The sequence below is a fragment of the Suricata suricatta genome, chromosome 10 (genome assembly GCF_006229205.1).
Source record: "Suricata suricatta isolate VVHF042 chromosome 10, meerkat_22Aug2017_6uvM2_HiC, whole genome shotgun sequence".
NCBI lineage: Eukaryota > Metazoa > Chordata > Mammalia > Carnivora > Herpestidae > Suricata > Suricata suricatta.
Window position 1 is genome coordinate 59,030,714 of NC_043709.1, and position 5,790 is coordinate 59,036,503.

General features: G+C 34.8%; 1 long non-coding RNA gene across 1 annotated transcript in view; it reads left to right on the forward strand.

Moving 5' to 3' along the window:
* Window positions 1–5,790, forward strand: part of LOC115305557 — an 11,386-nt gene extending 5,596 nt beyond the window's left edge. The window contains exon 2 of the long non-coding RNA XR_003914846.1: window positions 5,665–5,790. This is a non-coding gene — a long non-coding RNA (uncharacterized LOC115305557). The remainder of the gene's footprint in view (window positions 1–5,664) is intronic.

Genomic DNA, 5,790 nt, shown 5'->3' on the forward strand with positions numbered 1-5,790 from the left:
AAATAAACATTTGGTTAATTGATTCTGGCATGAGTTTAGGACACACTCTGAAACATCATAAGAACTTGGGACTAACTATTTCACTAAACTTTACCCTATGTCTTTAGCCACTGTGTATCCTTGGTTAAGAGTCACACTTAGGTTTCAAGACTGCATTAGATAAAAGGCTAGGTACTGTCTCCTTTTTTCACTTTGTTCTCCTTTTGTCATGGTAACCCAGTAGAACAGATCAATGAAACCGGGAGCTGGTTCTTTGCAAAAAAACTAAATAAATTGATAAAGCTCTAGCTAGATTTATCAAACACAAAGAAGAAAGTATCAAAATAAATAAGATCACCAAAGAGACAGCAGAAGTCACAACCAACACCACAGAGGTACAAAAGAATTATAAGAGAACATGATGAAAAAATTTTATGCCAACAAACTGAGCAATCTGGGAGAAATAGATAAATTCCTAGAAACACATAAACTACCAAAACTAAAACAGGATTAAATAGAAAACAGGAACAGACCAATAACTTGCAAGAAATTGAATCAGTAATCAAAAATTTTCCAGCAATCAAAAGTCCAGGGCTAGATGTCTTCCCAGGGGAATTCTACCAGATATTTATTTATTTATTTATTTATTTCTACCAATTATTTAAATAAAAGTTAATATCTATTTTTCTCAAACAATTCCAGAAAAACAGAAATATAAGAAAAACTTCCAAGCTCTTTCTATGAATGAATCCCAAACCATCAAAAACCCACTAAAAAAGAGAACTACCAGCCAATATATCTGATAAACACGGATGCACAAATCCTCAGAAAAATGCTAGCAAATGAAATCCATTAGTATAATCAAAGAATCATTCACCACAATCAAATGGGATTTATTATTGGATTCCAATGACGGTTCAATATTTGCAAATCAATCAATGATACACCACATTAATAAAAGAAGGATTAAGAGCCATATGATCCTCTCAATAGATGTAGGAAAAGCATTTGTTTATAAAGTATATATAGCTTCCATTCTAGATAATACTCCTCGACAAAGTAATGATAGAGGGAACACACCTGAATATCATGAAGGCCATTTATGAAAAACTCACAGCTATCATCCCCAATAGGAAAGACTCAGAGCTTTTCCTTTAAGGTCAGGAATAAGACAGGGATGTACATTCTCACCAGTGTTCTTTAACATAGTACTTGAAACCCTAGCCTCAGCAATCAGACAACAAAAGAAATAAAAGACATCCAAATCAGCGAGGAAGAAGGTAAACTTTCACTATCCCCAGACAACATGATATTTTATGTGGAAAACTCAAAAGACTATCACCAAAGTATTGCTATAACTGATACATGAAATCAGAAAAGTCGAAGGATACAAAATCAATGTAGGGATATCTGTTCCATCTCTATACACCAAGATTGAAGCAGCAGAAGGATAAATCAAGATGTATCAAATCCATTTACAACTGGATCAAAAACTATCAGACACCTATGAGTAAACCTAACCAAAGACGTAAAAAACTCTGAGAACTATGAAATACTGATGAAAGTAACCAAGGATGCTACAAATAAATGGAAAAGCATTCTATGCTCAAGGATTGGAAAAAAGTGTTAAAATATCTATACTACCCAAGTAATATACACATTTAATGCAATCCCTACCAAAATATCACCAGCATTTTTCAAAAAGACAGGACAGCCAATGCTGAAATTTGTATGGAAGCACATAGGAAAGCCAAAAAAGTATTTTAAAAAATGTAAAACTGGAGGTATCACAATCCCAGGTTTCAAGTAATATTACAAAGCTCCAGTGATAAAGACAGTATGGTACTGGTAGAAAAACAGTCACATAGATTGATGGAACAGAAAAGAAACCCAGAAATGGACTCACAGCTATATAGAGTGAAATAATCCTCAACAAAGCAGGAAAGAATATCTAATGGGAAAAACCCAGTCTCCTCAACAAATGGTGCTGGGAAAACTGGATGGCAACATGCAGAAGAATGAAACTGGACCACTTCCTTACATCATACACAAAAACAAATTCAAAGGGATGAAATATCTAAATGTGAGATAGGAAACCATCAAAACTCTAGAGAACAAACACAGGCAATAACCTCCTGACAACAACCATAGTAATTTTTTACTAGACATGTCTCCTGAGAAAAGGGCATCAAAAGAAAAATGAACAAGTGGGACCTCATCAAGATAAAAAACTTCTGCACAGTGAAGGAAACAGTCAACAAAAGTAAAAGGCAACCTTCTGAATGGGAGAAGATATTTGCAAATGACATATCTGATTAAGGGTTATTATCCAAAATTTATAAAGAACTTAAAAAGTTGAATACCCCAAATATTCAACTGTAATAGTATAGTTAGGAAATGGTCAGGAGACATGATCAGACATTTTTCTAAAGAAGACATCTAGATGACCACCAGGTACAGGAAAAGATGCTCAACATCACATGCAGGGAAATGCACATTAAAACTACAATGAGATATCACTTTATACCTGTCAGAATGGCTAAAATTTAAAACACAGGAAACAATAGATGTTGGAGAGGGTACAGAGAAAAAGAAACCCTATTACACTCTTCGTGGGAATGCAAACTGCAGACACTCTGGAGTACAGGATAGACGTTCCTATACTAGTTAAAAATAAAACTACTCTATGACCCAGCAATTGTAAATACCTAGGTATTTACCCAAAGAATATAAAAATAATGATTTGAGGGGCACATGCACCCAATGTTCACAGACCATTATCAACAATAGCCAAATTATAGAAAGAGCCCAAATGTTCATCAACTGGTGGAGAAGGAATACACACACACACACACACACACACACACACACACACACACACACCCCACACATTGGAATATTACTCATCCAACTAAAAGAATGAAATCTTTCTACTTGCAATCATGTAGATGGAGCTAGAGTGCATTATGCTAAGCATGATAAGTCATTCAGAGAAAGACAAATACCATGTAATTTCCCTCATCTGTGGAATTTAAGAAACAAAACAGATGAACATAGGGAAACTGATGGTTATCAAAGGCGAGGTTGGTGGGTGATGGATTACATAGGTGATGGGTATTAAGTAATGCATCTTGTGATGGGCAGTGGGTGTTGTATGTAAGTGAACAATCACTAAATTCTACACCTGAAACTAATACTACACTCGAGGGTAACCGACTGGTATTTAAATAGAAACTTGAAACTACAAAAAATAATAACACACAAGCAAGAGAGTACAAATATATAAACTTCTGTAAAGGAAAGCAAAATAATGGGACAGAATAAATACTGAAAAGGAATTGTCACCATTAGCAAATGTAGTCAGTGTGTGTGTGTGTGTGTGTGTGTGTGTGTGTGTGTGTGTGCTGGATCAGGAGAGGGACCTACACCTCTGTGTTTAATAGTTGACAAGGTAAGCACCTAAGAGTAACATAATTTCCCCTTGTGTACAAGTGTATTTGTCTCATCACTGGTGTTTCCATCAAGATGATTTCTTGGTTTCACTCTATACAGTCTAAATTTTTTTTCATGATTTTCCCGATTATCATCATATCAATACTATTGCTTACATTGATAAAAATCCATTACTTTGAGGGGCAAGTAATTATTCCTTGTGTTTTCTTTTGTCTTTAATATTCACTTGTATGTCATTAAGTCAGGATTGAAGGCAAGATTGGCATGAGTTTGTTTGATATCCTTAAGACATCCACATAGGCACTTAGGTTTTACATTCTGTATACAAAGTTCATATCAACCATGGCATTTTAAGTAATGGTGATAAGTGAACACGTGAAGGGAAGAGTTTAGAGATATTTATGATGATATGAACAAGTAATTCCAGTACAAAAGTGAGGTAAGACAGATATTCCGGTAACAAAAAAAGGCAAGAGTAACAGTAGGGAGTCATGAAGCTTCAAAGTCTATTCAAGTGTAATGAACGCTGAGTATAAGTTGAAGGAGATGAAAGGGTAAGACTTGAAGCTGTGAATATACATTATGGAGCCGTATTATTAAAAGCTAATACCTGAAACTAGATTATGAAAAACTCTGAATTCTCTTGCTTTATGAATTAGAACTGTGATATTCAACTCACACGTATCAACAGTTTTTGAGATGACTATTGAGCCTATTCATAGACCTACCAACTAACACATCCAAGCTTATTTTATATATTAATTTTGTAATTCTGAATACATACCACAAGGCTTGGACTATATCTGATAATTTGCCCTGATATCTTCTTAGATTTCACAAGGTTGTTTGATGAGTCCAGAATCAGGAGAAGTGAATTGAAACTCTTTTCTGATTAAGGCAATACTCATTCAGAAGATTATCATATACTGAGTTTTTATTTTGAGGAGATATTTTTGAGTCTTTGTGACAAAAGTCTAGATTTATGGTGATTTATGAAGCATGCATTTTTAAAATAAATTACTGGACTTTTATAAATCTGGAGGGGGTCTTTACTAAGCAATCTTGAATTATTTCTGCACCGAATTATTTCAGTGAAAATGTAGAAGTCTATATGATATAACCTCCATTTGTGTTATAGTAGAGGATCTACAAATGTGCTAGAACTGACTTTTATAACATAGGAATCTAGGCTACAGCCAACAGACTAAAATGTAACAAGAGGCTCAGTATGAAATACTGCAAACTGGTGTGTGGAAAAAGAAAGTGTAGGAAAAATCCATAGAACAAGACAAGGAACATCTTGCTTAGTGTCAATTCACATAAAGCCATAACAGAACAAAGCAAAACAGAAGGTTGCTCTTGACTGCAAGATGAATACCAGGCAACATGTGAAAAAAACTTTCAGTCTTATATGCCTTAAAAGAAGTATAAATGGCATGTAGGGAGTGATATTTCAAAGGGATAGATTATAGGCAGAGTGATGTCAACGTTGACAGTGGATTATTTGACAGAGATGCTGGCAAGATAAAAATCACTTAATAGCTACTTGAAGGGAGAGCTTAATAAAAATAAGGACCATAAATCCAGAAATGAGAAAACCATGGGGTAAGAGCATATCTGTCTTTTTAAAATTTGAAAGGATGTCATTTAGAGAATCAAGTTGAGATAGTGTCCTACCTGAAATTTGGTTAAAGCCTCTGCCAATCAGATTGATAGAGTTCCAGACAAGTAAACTTTAGCTTAGTATAAATAAAAATACTTTCTAAATGGGTGTCTTGCAGAAAATAATTTTGTAATTGTCCAAAGAGTATTTAACAAGTGAAGAAATAACACTGAAAGTTCGCTTCTCCTGTAGTCTTCATGGGATGACCCTGGAGTTTGCCCTTATTAAGAAATTATAGTTGACTTATTTTCAGCCCTCTCTCTAAGGGACTGTTTCCTCCAAACTTCAAAAAAACTTCCTGTGGCAATTCTCTGAAATAGTTTCACAGGATTGGAAAAAAAAAACTACCACGACCATGGAGTTTAGCTGACCTCTTGTAGAGAAAGTTTGCTGACTTTGGTTTAAGAAATCCTTGTAGCCTTTGTCCTCAGCTTTCGTAATGGCTGCTTTTTTTTTTTTAATGACATGACATAAGTGTTGCACAAAATCGGGCTATAAATGTCCAGAACTTTTCCCACCTTGTTGAATAATCATAAACAGATCGCTAATAGAGTTTTCTTTAATAACAGAAGTATACGAAAATGACCAACTGAAAGATGCAAGGCTGAAGTGACCAACTGAATGATGCAACTGAAAGACACAAGGCTAGATGCGATCTTCTACGTTGGAAAGCAATAAAACAAACACACAGCTTC